This window comes from Rhinatrema bivittatum, chromosome 9 (assembly GCF_901001135.1).
Source record: "Rhinatrema bivittatum chromosome 9, aRhiBiv1.1, whole genome shotgun sequence".
Lineage (NCBI taxonomy): Eukaryota > Metazoa > Chordata > Amphibia > Gymnophiona > Rhinatrematidae > Rhinatrema > Rhinatrema bivittatum.
The window spans coordinates 31297540-31312952 of NC_042623.1; the positions used below are offsets into that span (position 1 = coordinate 31297540).

General features: G+C 49.1%; 1 protein-coding gene across 2 annotated transcripts in view; it reads right to left on the reverse strand.

Moving 5' to 3' along the window:
• Nucleotides 1-12207, reverse strand: part of IRF5 (interferon regulatory factor 5) — a 61754-nt gene extending 49547 nt beyond the window's left edge. Inside the window, exon 1 of one of the 2 annotated variants that reach the window (XM_029615835.1) lies at nucleotides 12082-12207. The gene's annotated coding sequence lies outside the window, so the exon portion shown is untranslated. Of the gene's footprint in view, nucleotides 1-11466; nucleotides 11764-12081 lie in introns of those variants that run through there. The other variant, XM_029615834.1, reaches the window with a different exon arrangement.
• Between the last annotated feature and the right edge of the window lie 3206 nt (nucleotides 12208-15413).

Below are 15413 nucleotides of genomic sequence, written 5' to 3' on the forward strand. Positions count from 1 at the left end.
CCCCCCCCCCCCCCCCAAGATCTAGGGTAAAGCTATTCAAGTCCTAAGCCTCACCTCATCCGACTATATTACAACTCTGAGCAGTCAAAAAAAGAAAGGGCCTCATGCAGAGCCCGGCCGCTTCCTTTCCAGACAATAACCCAACAGACCAGCTTTATCCTTCACCTAGAAACGTGAACGTTATAGACTTGCTGTATAAAAGCGTCCGAGCACACGCGTCTGCAGATATCCGATGCCCGGGCCCAGCAGCAGGTCAGACAGTTGGCTGCGCGCACCCTTCCTTCCCGAGGTGGAAGGGGTCTGCTTTGCACTGCCTTAAATCATTATAAGTCAATCCAAAACAATAGAAACAGGTGCTTCTGCTTTACTCAGCAACAGCTGCCGAATAGGGAGATCCCCCGGCTCCAAGTCAGCTCTCACTTTACCGGCCCTCGGGGGACTCTGAAATGCATGCCCTCCCAGCACCAGCTTACAACCACACTGCCTTCACAAGGCCCAACGAAAGGTTCGGGACAGGAGCTTCTGGGTCTGCTAAGGCCCCTGAGCTCTGCAGCCCTGGCACTGGTTTCTCTTCAGAGCAAATGAACCGGAGCATCACCCTTGACCTCTTTTTTTTGATTGAGATCCAGGTGCAGGGACTGAGCTATGAGGACAGTCCCGTTCCTTTTGGCTGAGACCGAGAATGTGTACAGTCCGGAGCCTTCCAACCCCACCAGGGACGCAATTATGCTACAACCATTGTCAACTTGGATTGATACACCATATATATCAATCTTTAAACATTCTTTATCCTTATAGGAGGTATCACTTCCATACAAAGGCTTTTCTGGATTTCTTTTAAATTATTTAAGTTTTGATAGATTAACAATACTCCCTCTTTGCTTTCCAAGAGCATGAAAATATGTTTCTTATACATCACCTAACAGACATGGAACACAATTATCACCAACAAACTTGCTTCTCATATTATCTACCTTAAAAGGGACCAACATGAGTCCAGGAACTGAACACATGGAGTACAGGCAGATGCTTTATGTAAGGGAAGTAGACCCTTGTATTGTGGCGTGGTCAATGCAGCCTAGTAGACAAACCTACTAGGCCCATGCCGACAGCTGGGGAACGCGCCCTGGATGGGACTAGGCTGGAGCTTCACCTATACTAGCCCCTTTCACTGTGGATTGAGCCTTTCAATTCCAGGGGCCAACAGGGCTTAGGCGAGAATTCCTTAGGGCGTGCAAGAGATGAGAATTCGGAGCTAGGCCAAGGGCAGGGCAGGCAACAGTCAGATAGTTACCAGGGACAAGCCAGACATCAAGGCTGGCAGCAAGCAGAACGGGAATGAGGTTCAGCGGCAAGCAGAAGAGAGGTCAGAGTCCGTAGCAGAAGTCAGTGGCAGGTAAGCAGACAAGCAGGTCGATACTGTAACGTGCGGTTGAAGATTTCCCATCTGTAACGTGCTGGGAGCGCACAATTCGGACGCGTAAGGCGATCCAGCGATACAGTCTCGTAAAAAAGCACCTAAATTGGATTAGAGAACCTGCATCCTAACATTTGAGAGGGAGCTTCTAAACTACCTGCACAGTTGGCAAGGATAAGGAATGAAACCAAAAAGATGCATTAAGTGTTACAAAGCCACAGAGTTATTGAAGAGCCAAACATAGAAATGGATTGGATTGCAAAAGGATTTCATTATTCCATCACTAATTATCAATAAAGTTAAGTTAGAAACGACTTTCAGCTTCCAGCATGATTATTACTGCTGTATACAAAGTCTTATCCTAACAATGCTTAGGGCCCAGGAGAAAAGTCTACAACCCCTCCCACTCCCACTCAGGAACTTAAGCAATGCACAGGAAGTCTGGCTATAAAAGTGTCTGTCCCTATTATATAAGAAGATAAGTGGGGGAGGGGGGATCCATAATGAATTGGTTTCACAAGTGATTCTGATATGATTTTAGATGCCCAAAAAATTAATAAAAAAAAGATAACTGTGAACAAAGGATTATAAAGCTTAGTGGTGTGCAAAGTGAAGTTCATACTTTAAGCACATTATCTGCAGATTTGAAGGTCCTAAAAATATGGACGTCTATATTCAGACACAGTCCAGATAACAAAGTTACAGGCCGATACAGTACAGGGCGCTCCGGCGGAGCGCACTGTTAACCCACGATTGGACGCGCGTTTTCGACGCGCTACCTTTACCCCTTATTCAGTAAGGGGTAATAGTGCGTCGAAAACGCATGTCCAACCCCCCCCCCCCCCCCCAAACCTAATAGCGCCCGCAACATGCAAATGCAAATTGATGGCCCTATTAGTTATTCCCGAGCGATTCAGAAAGCAAAATGTGCAGCTAAGCCGCATATTTTACTTTCAGAAATTAGCGCCTACCCAAAGGTAGACATTAATTTCTCCGGGCATCGGGAAAGTGCACAGAAAAGCAGTAAAAACTGAGTTTCTGTGCACCCTCCGACTTAGTATCATGGCGATATTAAGTCGGAGGTCCCGAAAGTTAAAAAAAAGTTTAAAAAAAAAATAAATTTGAAATCGGCCCGTGGGTTGAAAACCAGACGCTCAATTTTGCCGGCGTCCGGTTTCTGAACCCGTGGCTGTCAGCGGGCTCGAGAACAGACACCAGCAAAATTGAGAGTCGGCTGTCAAACCCGCTGACAGCCGCCGAACCCGCTGACAGCCGCCGCTCCTGTCCAAAAAGAGGCGCTAGGGACGCACTAGTGTACCTTGCGCCTCTTTTTGCCGCGAGCCCTCATTTGAATACAGAATCGCGTGCACAGGAGAGTGGCCTGTTCGCCCGCTCTCCCGCGACTTTTACTGTATCGGCCCGTTAGCCAGATAAACTTACCTGGCTAATTTGGAGGCACATTCAGCAGTGCAGCCGCACAACTGAATATACCCAGGAAAAGTAAGTAGTTAGCTGGCTAACTAAAGCCGCCTGAGTTTAGGACGGCTCTTTGATTCGACCAAACTTAGCCGCTTAAGTCATCAGACTAACTCTGAATATAAAATATAAAAATTTTCTGCATAAAACAGCCATCTCCTCATGGACTGCATTTTGGAAAAGAAATCCTGCGTCAGGGGGAAGCTCTTCTTCTCTTAGCATTTCTGTGAACAAATACAATGCCACAATAATGTGCAATAACTTTAAGCCACTGTCCGCATATATGAAGGTCCTAAAAATTGTATGACTATTAATTAGTGAGTTACAGTCTTTGGGATGTCATTTTTAGTATTCAATGATAACATTAATGAAATGTATCCAAAGGAACTTTGGTTGGATGAGCACATATCACCTTGCTGGTGGGACTTTTAACTAAGTAAGTCACAATAAAAGGTCAGCATAGGCTTCTGTGAGGGACCTGTGCATCAGTGAACTGGGTAGGCAGATAGCCAGTCCTGCAGCTAGCTCTGCATGGCTACAGGACAGAAACATCAGTGTTGCTATGAAAAACTCCCTTCAAAGAAAGTCTAAAGGAAGTCCCCTTAAATTTCCCACCTACCTCATGCACTCCCAGCAATACGGCTGAAGACAGTTCTGGCCTGCCTGTAGTGTAGGTCTTTCCCTTGACAGAGGATCTCCTCACAGGAGGAGGGATATAGAGCTTTGCCACCCTTGCAGTGGATTATAGCAACAGCAAAATCCACTTCTAGTGGGCACAGACCCAGATTCACTAAGGGGTCTCTACCACTTGGGGGCTACGGTGGAAAATGCTACAATACATCTCACCTACAATCAGCAGGCATGGGGCATCACGGCTGTTGTGGTGGAAAGTCACCGTTCACAGTAGCAAACACAATTAAATCACTAGAATGCCGTTAGGTGAACTACCTTTGGAGCAAGATCATGTCATCTCCTTCTTTCATTACTAGAATCAACAAGTCACATGTGCTGTGTTCTTGGTTTCTTTTATTTCTTAAAAAAAAAAAACCCCCAAAAAACCCTTTATATTTATATAAGCTTGCCAGTGTTACATAATATGAAGAAGGACAGGAATAAATCCAACAGTAACAGAAAATACACTGTCACTGCACATAATCCCATTTTCAACTTTAATGTTACCAACACAACAAACAAACAAATTCCCCAATCACACACACACACTAAGCAATCATACTGACCAGTGCCACAATCGCACCTCAACTCACCACAACATGCACAACCCATCACTCCTTGGTTAAACACATGCTACCAAAAGGGAAGCCATCGTACTTTGCATATCAACGGGAAGCATAAATGTGCATATATATTCCAGAGCCGAATGTATCCTTCCCGGAGAGTTTAATGGGTCATTACATAAATAAGTCATCATAAGCTGCTCCCATAATGAGACAGTTGGAACCTGTCCGGCCCCCCCTGCACTGTGCAAAATCCTTTTCCCATCAGCCCATATCCCCCTCAATTCTCCAAACTCACCCAGAATTAAGTGCTCCTGTTTTCTAATGCAGGTGGATTTAACCCTGCAATAAAATACTGACAGGAAGGTTCTGAGAACGAGCTCAAGCTGCTCCATCCTATTTCATGCCCATGTGTTTGCTTGTCTGAGGTATTTAGTACATAGAGGCCTTCACCCCTGCTGACTGCCTGAGGCAGGCCCATGGCCCTGGCACAGTCTGCTTTACTGCAAGAGAGTCTAATCCTTTAAGGAAGGCTGAACTGTGATTTTCCTCCTTCACACACCATCAGAGGGAAGAAAGATGCTGAAACTTCCCATAAGTTCAGTGCTGGGAATGTGTGGAGAAAGAACGCAGCCTGATTCTCCTCAGCTAGGTTGGTCCTGCAGTACCTAAGGCCAACAAGTTGTTTCATTTGGGCTTATACAGGGAGCAAGTGCAAGACCAGATGTATGGGGAACAAATTTACACACTACCATGAATTTAAAAGTTCTCTAGCAACTCACCAACGTTTAATAAAAGTGTAAATTGGCACACCTCTTTGCTTTAAGGCAGAAAGTAGCAAAGTGAGTGTTGGAGGATTTCTTGGTCCCTCTCCCAGCTGAGTATGGATGAGGAACCTCCTGAGGTTTTCACTTCTAGATGATTTCACAGAGTGGCACATCACTGAAGGGAGATGATAAACCTTTCCTCTCGTGCACCAGGGTACTCACAACAGTTCTGAATGGCTTCATCAAAATGAAATAGGCAGAGAGAGTTACATGCACACTGCAGCGTAAAAAAAAAAAAAATCAGATGAAGCAGCGAGAGCAGGCAGCTCTGAGCCCTTCAAGCTGCAGAAAGGCAGGTTTTCCATACTCAGCAGTCATTTGCAGATTGTATCTAAGAATCCAGTCAATCTGGACATTTTGGCCATGCTAAAAACTCAACCCGTTTGGGGCTGTCGAAGCCTGGAATTCTGTACCCCTAAGCCAGGAGCTAGGGAGGGTGGGAGTAAGGTGGGGAGCAGGAAACACTGACCTCTGACTCTGACCCTAGAGACCTTGGCCCAGTCCCTTCACCACTGTCAGGTCGATCCAGTAAGGCCGCAGTAGAAACAGTGCGGTAGTGTCAGGCGCACCCTTCCTCCCCGCACGCACAGTTCTCTTCACTAACTCCCCGATACTCTCCTCTAATCGCATGCAAATGCATGCCGCGGCTTTAAAGCGGTAGGGAAGGGTTATGGCCGCGTAACCCATTTTACTGTATAGGCGCTTAATACAGCGCCTATACAGTAACCAGGGTGCGCTGGTACCTGTCATTTCAAATGACATTTGAAATGACAGGTACCAGGAAGTGTAAAAATCAAAATTTTTAAATACCTGTCAGAGGGCCGCGTGGGTCCAGGCGGCCGGCGGGATCCGGGGGGCCGGTGGTCGCGTGTTAAATCTAGGCCGCGGGCGGGTGGGCGCCTGTTCCGGGCGGCGGGGGGGGGACGCGCGTTAGTTTCAGACGGCCGCGTGGGTCCAGGCGGCCGGCGGCGGCGGGAGCCGGGTGGTCGCGTGTTAAATCTAGGCTGCAGGCGGGTGGGCACCTGTTCCGGGCGGCGGCAGCGGCGGCGGGGGGACACGCGTTAGTTCGAGATGGCCGGCGGGTGGTCGCGTGTTAAATCTAGGCCGGGTCCGCACAGGCGCGCATTCACTGCCGGTGGGGGCTGCCTCTCCCGGCAGTGAATGAATTCATTCATCCAGGCGGAGGAGCCGGTGGCGAAAGCAGCCGGCTCCTCCGCCTGGATGAATGAATTCATTCACTGCCGGTGGGGGCTGCCTCTCCCGGCAGCCCCCACCGGCAGTGAATGAATGCGCGCCTGTGCGACCCCTGCGATTCGGCGCTCAAGGCAGTCACATGCCGTGACGTCACGCCTTGAGCGCCCAATCGCAGGGGTCGCACAGGCGCGCATTCATTCATTCACTGCCGGTGGGGGCTACCGGGAGAGGCAGCCCCCACCGGCAGTGAATGCGCGCCTGTGCGGACCCGGCCTAGATTTAACACGCGACCGCCCGCCGGCCGTCTCGAACTAACGCGTGTCCCCCCGCCGCCACTGCTGCCGCCGCCCGGAACAGGCGCCCACCCGCCCGCGGCCTAGATTTAACACGCGACCACCCGGCTCCCGCCGCCTGGACCCACGTCGGCCGCCTGGACCCACGCGGCCCTCCGACAGGTATTTAAAAATTTTTATTTTTTCTTCTGACAGGTTTTATGTGTCCCACATCATTACATTTTCTCGATCATCTCTGTATCGCTTTTTTTTTAAATTGTGTTTTATTGTTTTTGAGTATCTTAAGCGGTGTCGATGGATTTATTACTAGACTCACAGTCCTAACTCCTACTAGGGGGAGGCGGTAAACTAACACGTTACGGCCGCGGCAAAACAGTGCGTTACTAATGAGAGAACCTGAGCGCGCGTTACGGTATCGGAGGGGAATAGCTAATTCCTTCATTATACAGCTAATTCGTTCATTTACATGCCGGGTGCGGGAAGGGTTACGCGTCTGTTTTAAGAAGCACTACGGATGCGCAAAATTGGAGACTGTATCGCTGGTTTGCCTTACGCGTCCAAATTGTGCGCAGCGAGCTCGTTACAGACGAGAAATCTTCAACTGAACTTTACTGGATCGAGCTGTGTGTAATCTTGAGGAAGCCATTTAACCTCCCTCACTGACACTCAGCTGGTTGGGAAGAGACACTGTAGCTGTGTGAATTTTCTCCTGTGGTGCTGATGGAGTAGCATGGATAAGAAACATATTATAATATGGTGAATCCTATGATATGAAAACCCAACCCCAAATGCAGGAGAGACCTGAGAGTGTGAGCTGGTATAATAAAAAAAAAAGTTAGTCCACCCCTGCTCCTTTTGCAACAGACCCTGCCCCTCTATGGATTTATTTCCTGCTCAGCATTTCATAATTGGTTTTGCTCAGGTTCCCATAAGCATTATCACAGCACAGCAAAAAGAAGCATGCAGCCACCTCAGGGGTGCAAAGACTGCCTACAGAACATTAGCAACTGATCAGCAAGACAAGTTCCAAAGGGAAGAATGCTGTTCTGGCAGATGCAATCATCATAACTGGGGGTTTTAATGTGACTGTGATGTAATAAATGTAACCTTATCACACTTATATAAGCCACCCGATAACCTTGTACTTTGCTATGAGTACCATGGTAGCAGAGTGAGTAATCAATCAATCAATAATTCAAAAAAGTGGTGGAGGCTTTACTTCCACTAGGAAAATTATTTTTTAAGAGGTTAAACTACAGGTAAAACATTAACTATTGGACCAAGAGTCTGAAAACCGGACAATACTAAGACAAAGAAAAATAGGGTAGACAAGGAGAGACCCATCTAGTCTGCCCAATCTACTTCATGATGCAATCTCATAGACCTCTGTTGATCTCTGGCTTCCCTTCACTTTCTCCTAACTAAGGACCTCTCTGCGCTTATACCAGACTTTCTTCAATTCTTCCTCCTGGAAAGGAATCCACCGCCCTCATGAATCTGTCACCCTTGAGCTTCCTACCATGATCTCTTGTCCTAGAGCTTCCTTTCCTTCAGGGGGGGGGGGGGGGAGGATTTGGCATGGTACTGGTCAGATGAGGTCTCACCCATGACTTATACAGAGTCACTGGCTAAGCCTCTCCCTATGCACCCCCAGCATTCCTCAAGCTTCAGCCACTGCCCTGTCCCACTGTTTTGCAACCTGATAGGATCACCCTGAGATCTGGCTCTTCTTTGGTGCACGGCAGTATCTCACCCTCCACGGCAATCACCTCTCGGAGCAGCTGGGGTTTGTTTCTAACAACATCCCATATGTGGGACGCTTCTCCACTGACAAACAGGTCGATACAGTAAGGTCGAGGTAGAAACAGTGAGGTAGTGTCAGGCGCACCCTTCCTCCCCGCACGCACAGTTCTCTTCACTAACTCCCCGATACTCTCCTCTAATCGCATGCAAATGCATGCCGCGGCTTTAAAGCGGTAGGGAAGGGTTATGCCCGCGTAACCCATTTTACTGTATAGGCGCTTAATACAGCGCCTATACAGTAACCTGGGTGCGCTGGTACCTGTCATTTCAAATGACATTTGAAATGACAGGCACCAGGAAGTGTAAAAATCAAAATTTTTAAATACCTGTCGGAGGGCCGCGTGGGTCCAGGCGGCCGGCGGGATCCGGGGGGCCGGTGGTCACGTGTTAAATCTAGGCCGCGGGCGGGTGGGCGCCTGTTCCGGGCGGCGGGTGGACGCGCGTTAGTTTCAGACGGCCGCGTGGGTCCAGGCGGCCGGCGGCGGCGGGAGCCGGGTGGTCGCGTGTTAAATCTAGGGCAGCCCCCACCGGCAGTGAATGAATTCATTCATCCAGGCGGAGGAGCCGGCTGCTTTCGCCACCGGCTCCTCCGCCTGGATGAATGAATGCGCGCCTGTGTGACCCCTGCGATTCGGCGCTCAAGGCAGTCACATGCCGTGACGTCACGCCTTGAGCGCCGAATCGCAGGGGTCGCACAGGCGCGCATTCATTCATCCAGGCGGAGGAGCCGGTGGCGAAAGCAGCCGGCTCCTCCGCCTGGATGAATGAATTCATTCACTGCCGGTGGGGGCTGCCTCTCCGGCAGCCCCCACCGGCAGTGAATGAATGAATGTGCGCCTGTGCGACCCCTGCGATTCGGCGCTCAAGGCAGTCACATGCCGTGACGTCACGCCTTGAGCGCCGAATCGCAGGGGTCGCACAGGCGCGCATTCATTCACTGCCGGTGGGGGCTCCACTGGCAGTGAATGAATGCGCGCCTGTGCGGACCCGGCCTAGATTTAACACGCGACCACCCGCCGCCCGTCTCGAACTAACGCGTGTCCCCCCGCCGCCGCTGCCGCCTGGAACAGGCGCCCACCCGCCCGCGGCCTAGATTTAACAAGCGACCACCCGCCGCCCGTCTCGAACTAACGCGTGTCCCCCCGCCGCCGCTGCCGCCTGGAACAGGCGCCCACCCGCCCGCAGCCTAGATTTAACACGCGACCACCCGGCTCCAGCCACCGCCGCCTGTACCCATGCGGCCCTCCGACAGGTATTTAAAAATTTTTATTTTTTATTCTGACAGGTTTTATGTGTCCCACATCATTACATTTTCTCGATCATCTCTGTATCGCTTTTTTTTTAAATTGTGTTTTATTGTTTTTGAGTGTCTTAAGTGGTGTCGATGGATTTGTTACTAGACTCACAGTCCTAACTCCTACTAGGGGGAGGCGGTAAACTAACACGTTAGGGCCGCGGCAAAACAGTGCGTTACTAATGAGATAACCTGAGCGCGCGTTACGGTATCGGAGGGGAATAGCTAATTCCTTCATTATACAGCTAATTCGTTCATTTACATGCCGGGTGCGGGAAGGGTTACGCGTCTGTTTTAAGAAGCGCTACGGACGCGCAAAACTGGAGACTGTATCGCTGGTTTGCCTTACTCGTCCGAATTGTGCGCAGCGAGCTCGTTACAGACGAGAAATCTTCAACTGAACTTTACTGTATCGAGCTGAAAGTGAGAAAGCAGGCTGCCACCACTGAATATGGCAATTTTGGCAGGTGAATTGCACGGGCTGCCGAGAATTGTCCCCCATCCTGTACTGCTCATAAGAACTCGCCATACTGGGTCAGACCAAGGGTCCATCAAGCCCAGCATCCTGTCTCCAACAGAGGCCAAACCAGGCCATAAGAACCTGGCAAGTTCCCAAACAGTAAATCTATCCCACGCTACTGTTGCTAGTAATAGCAGTGGCTATTTTCTAAGCCAACTTAATTAATAGCAGGTAATGGACTTCTCCTACAAGAACTTATCCAATCCTTTTTTAAACCCAGCTACACTAACTGTACTAACCACATCCCCTGGCAACAAATTCCAGAGTTTAATTGTGAGTTGAGTGAAAAAGAACTCTCCCATTAGTCTTAAATGTGCTACTTGCTAACTTCATGGAGTGCCCCCTAGTTCTTCTATTATCTGAAAGAGTAAATAACCGATTCACATCTACTCGTTCTAGACCTCTCATGATCTTAAAGACCTCTATTATATCCCCCCTCAGCCGTCTCTTCTCCAAGCTGAAAAGTCCTAACCTCTTTAGTCTTTTCTCATAGGGGAGCTGTTCCATTCCCCTTATCATTTTGGTTGCCCTTCTCTGTACCTTCTCCATCACAATTATATCTTTTTTGAGATGCGGCGACCAGAATTGTTCACAGTATTCAAGGTGCGGTGTCACCATGGAGCGATAGAAGCATTTTTATCTCCCAAATGCAAGACTCCACTTTTTTTTGGCACTGAACCTTAACTGGAAGGACGGTATATAAAATAAATAAATACATAAACAAACTGACAAGTACTTGACTGAGCTCTCCAGATCGCTCCTCATTACGTCTGCTCTATCAGCACCTTCCCCGTTTGTTGCAGATCTTAGTACAGGAGTTCTTGCAACAATTTTATTTTTTGGTAGCCCCAGCAGCTTTTTCATAAACCAATACTAACTTTATTCTTTTGTTATGCCTTTCCCTAACCCCTCCAGGCCTGTAACAACAATAGCCAGACAGCGACTGGCTATTGTTGTCAGGTAAAAAGGGCTCGATGCAAGGATTCAGCCCAAGCCCCACCGTACCATTCTCACAACGTTTTGCCTTGCAGTTCACCTGTGCAGCGCCCTTCCCTCGCTCCTCCGGCCCGGCCCGGCCCCCCCCAGTGTGGGGCATTAGAAAGTGCGATCAAGCGCCGATCTGAGCTCGGGCTGGTTTGTCCTCACGGTTCGCGGAGTACGGGGGAGGGGGGGAGCCTTTGGAAGGGGACCCACCGCACCCAGCAGATGAGAAGCAAACGGCTCAGAAAAGGAAGGGGCGGCACCTGCGAGCCCCCCCCCCCCCCAGCAGGGTGGATCGCACCCCCCAAAACCTGCCCCCAGCCCGGATCGCACCGGACAGCGCAGTTTGGGGGAGGCTTGCGATGGGAGCAGGTCCCGGGGCCGGAGGAGGAGGCTCAGCCCTCCCTCCGAGCTGACAGCGCTTACCTGCCAGAAGGCGCTCCCCTTCCTTCCCCCCGGTCCGGTCCGGATCCGAAGGCGAGGCGACCTGCTGCTGCTGCCTCGGAGCCCAACGCGCAGGGCTTAGAAAGCAGCGCGCGCGCGCGCGCAAGCTCCTGCCAGCCCTCGGCCGCACCACTTCCTGGTCCTCTCTCTCTCTCTCTCTAGGGCGGGGGAAGCGCGCCTGTTTTGCATTGCACGAAGCTAAGGCCCACCCTTCCGGTGCAAGGAAGCCAGCGATCGGGCTGCGGCTCAGCTACCTGCCTGCCCAGGTGAGCTGCTCTCTGCTTCACCTGTCTCCCAGGCAGGAGTGCACAGAGTAGCGCGGGACTTTTCCTGAAGCCTGGGTTTTCTCTTGGCACCGTCTGCCCCTCTCAAGTGAGCTGTATACCAGGTTCTTAGGCCATCAGTGCTCTACCGGGGGCCGGTGCCCCGCTTCCAGAAGCTCAGAAAGCCACCAGATGCGCCACCCCCCCCCCCCCCCCCCCCCCGCTGCAGCTGCAGCTGCAGAAAGCCCTTGCACAATAGCCTCTCCGTGGACGCCAGCAGGTTGGCCTTTTAACCTCCCCATTTACTTGCTGGCTTTTCTTTCTCAGAACTCACCTGAACTTAGCTTGCCGGGCTATGAATAGTGCTCCTCTTTCCAGATATTTTAATCCCTTTGTTCACAGGTCACCACAAACCGAGCAGCAGCTGTCAGCACCCTGCACCAAGCCGAAGGGCTCCACCTCCCTGTGTGTCTGCAGCACCAGCCAAAGGTGCAAGCCAGCTGACTCACTTTTAAGGGAGGGGAACCAATTCATTTCTTTGCTACTTGACATCCTCCCTCCAGTGAACCATCACTCTTGACAACTCAGAAAATCATTAGTGCAAGAGAAGGGCTCCGCTGATAAGATGCGATTGATCTAACAGCAGTTTCCATGATTTCAGAAAAATATATTGCGGATTCTTTTGGGGCCTGATTCCCGCAGACTTTTCCCTGATTCCGTGTCTATGGGGAAAAAAAAAAACCAAACTTAAGTGAATCTGGCCTGGGGGGTAGGCAACTTCCATCCTGTGGTGCTCCGGGGCTGGAGATGCCTACCCCTCATCTGGCCCTTTGTGTGTGTGGCCCCTGGGCGGGATGAACCCTTTTACTTGGCACCCAGGGGCTCACAGGAAGAAAATGCACTGACTGAGCCTTTTTTTGCACAGCTCCCTTCAGTCTCTATTCAACTCTTCCTCCCTATAGCTTTAACCAGAAGCCAAGACTTCCAGTTTGTGGGGACGAACAGTAGCGCTATACCCAGTTCCTTTTTTTTTTTTTGCAATTATGCTCCGTCTCCATCCTTACTGCACAGCATCAATAGTCATATGGATGAGTTAATACTATTTACACTTCTCTCATTCACTTGATAGCAGCAATAAATAATAAACAGCAGATAGAATAAACTTGTGACTCCTCTTCTTGGTATAAAGTCTGTAGTTCTAGTGGAAGCTCAGTGTTTACACAGCATTCCTCCTTGTATCCCAGTCCTTAAACTCTCCCAGTCATCAAGTTAATTGACTCTTCCCACTGGAGGTGGCGAGAATATACACAGAGTCCCAATATTGAATCAGAGCTCAGACCTATACTTAATACTTTTTTCAAAAATCTTTTAAAATACTTGTACTCCTTAAGCAGCACCTGAAGGGCACTTTACTTTCTCTTGATCTGTAACTCCTTAGTCAGCACCTGGTGGGCACTTCACACCCCATTTTGTAAACACTTCCCTTAATAGCAACAAAGTTCTTGTTACCTTTCTGTTGTTATCTTCTTTGTTTCTCCCATCAGTGCACTTGACTGGGATCCCTTGCTTTAAATGGTCTTGGTAACTGCTCTGTCTCTTTCTGAAGGGAAGACTGTCTCTTCAATAGGTTTAGGATGCTGACCTTGGGTTATCAGCTCCAAGTGGCCCAAAATATTATTTGAAACCCAAAAGCTGGAAAAAGTAAGCAAGAAGCAGGAAGGGTGGAAAAACTTCCATGCCCCCAAGAGAGCAGATAGTTCGACAAGGTTAATGCAAAAATATTCCTCCTCTGCAGCCGGTTATGCACCGTCACTGTGGATGCTCGCTCGCTAGGAGACATAGCACAAGCAGATCTTCCTTACCCCACATCCAGCCTCGAATATGGGACGCCCCAAACCACTGCAATAAGGGTGATGGGCTCTCACAGGGAATCCTCGAAAACTGGCTTAAAAGGGTCCAAGCCATAAAATCAGGTAGGTGACTCAACAGGTGGCTGACCCCTAAATGGCAACTTCCTTACTCTTTTCCCAAAGCTTAGGAGATAAAAAAATTAGAAGACAGGGAGCAGAGAGCTCCTGCTTCCTTGAATGCTGAACTAAAAATCCAGGAGGATAGCAGGTGCTTTGGGGCTGATAAACAACCGGCACACGCCATTGGCATGTTCCAACGGGGGGGGGGGGGGGGGAGTAAAACCCAAATCTCTCTCCCCTTTTTGCTCCCAGAACCTCCCCAGCCTTACTTAGGGAAACCAAGAGTTCCCTGCGTGTGCCTCCCCCCCCCCCCCTTCCCAGCTCCTTCACAGAGTCCGCCTACAGCCACAATTGCATTCATTCAGTTCATGCTTCATCCAAATGTTTGTGCTTAATTATGTGATAAGGTTTAGAGAGCCAGCTTTGCAATTCACATCCTCTTTCAGCCCTGTCTGACAGTTTTCTCTTGGTGATTGAGAGGAAGATAGAAACAAAACAAAACGTTCCTCCCAGAACTAAAGGAACCTACTTTCCAGGAGGGGTGCATGCCAGATACCAAAATAATCCACTTCTATCAAAGTCATCTTGTCCCCTCACCCCCCATGAAAATTTGGTGTGTGCGAGACACCAAAGAAAAAACTTATGGGGACACCCCCCCCCCCCCCAATAATAAACCTTCTTTTCTTTGGGAAACTAGGCTACAAACATTAGGGGGTAGAGGGGTGCACAGGTAGATGCGTCTCCTATTAGAAAAACTGCTGAAAAGTAGAATATTGTCCAAAAGCTGAAAAAGTCCATTTCTAATCCTTGGGGGCGTGCGCTTTAATAAGAAGGTAACCAAAATGATAAAGGAGATGGAACAATTCCCCTGGGAAGAAAGGCTAAAGAGGTTAGGACTCTTCAGGATGGAGAAGAGACAGCTGAGGGGAAATATGATAGAGGTCTATAAAACAAGGAGTGGAATGGAACGAGTAAACGTTAATCAGTTGTTTACTCTTTCAAAAATTACAAAGACCTGGAGAGACACACAAAGAAATTACTGGGTAATACATTTAAACTAATGAGAGAAAATATTAAACTCTGGAATTCATTGCCAGAGGATGTGGTGAAAGCTATTAGTGTAGCTGCATTTAAAAAAGGTTTGGACAAGTTCCTGGAGGAAAAGTCCATAAACCATTATTAAGGTAGAGCTGCAGAAATCCACTGCTTATTCTTGGGATAAGCAACCTAGAATCTATCTACCTCTTGTGACCTGGATTGGAAACAGGATACTGGGCTTGATGGACCTTTGGTCTGATCCAGTATGGCAAGTCTTATGTTCTCAAGAGTAACTTGTTTGCAGCAGCATCTATGTTCTGGCCTTTTTCTTTTTTTTGCAGAAATAATGTCCAGAATCTCAACCATAGCAGTAGACTGGATTTTGTAAGGGAGAATGTTAATTTTGTCCCCAGTGTAGAAGTGGAAGGGAGATCTTCATTAGGAAATTCTTTGACCCACTGGGTTACATTTTCTATCTAATAATCTATGTTTGTTAGACCTTCGGTTCTGATATTCTTTGAGGACAGCAGGATGTTAGTCCTCACACATGGGTGACATAATCAGAAGGAGCTTCGATGAGGAAAACTTTTATTAAAGTTTCTAGAACTTTGACTAGGCACACTGAGCATGCCCTAAACTGGGGTGGTTCTATAATGAG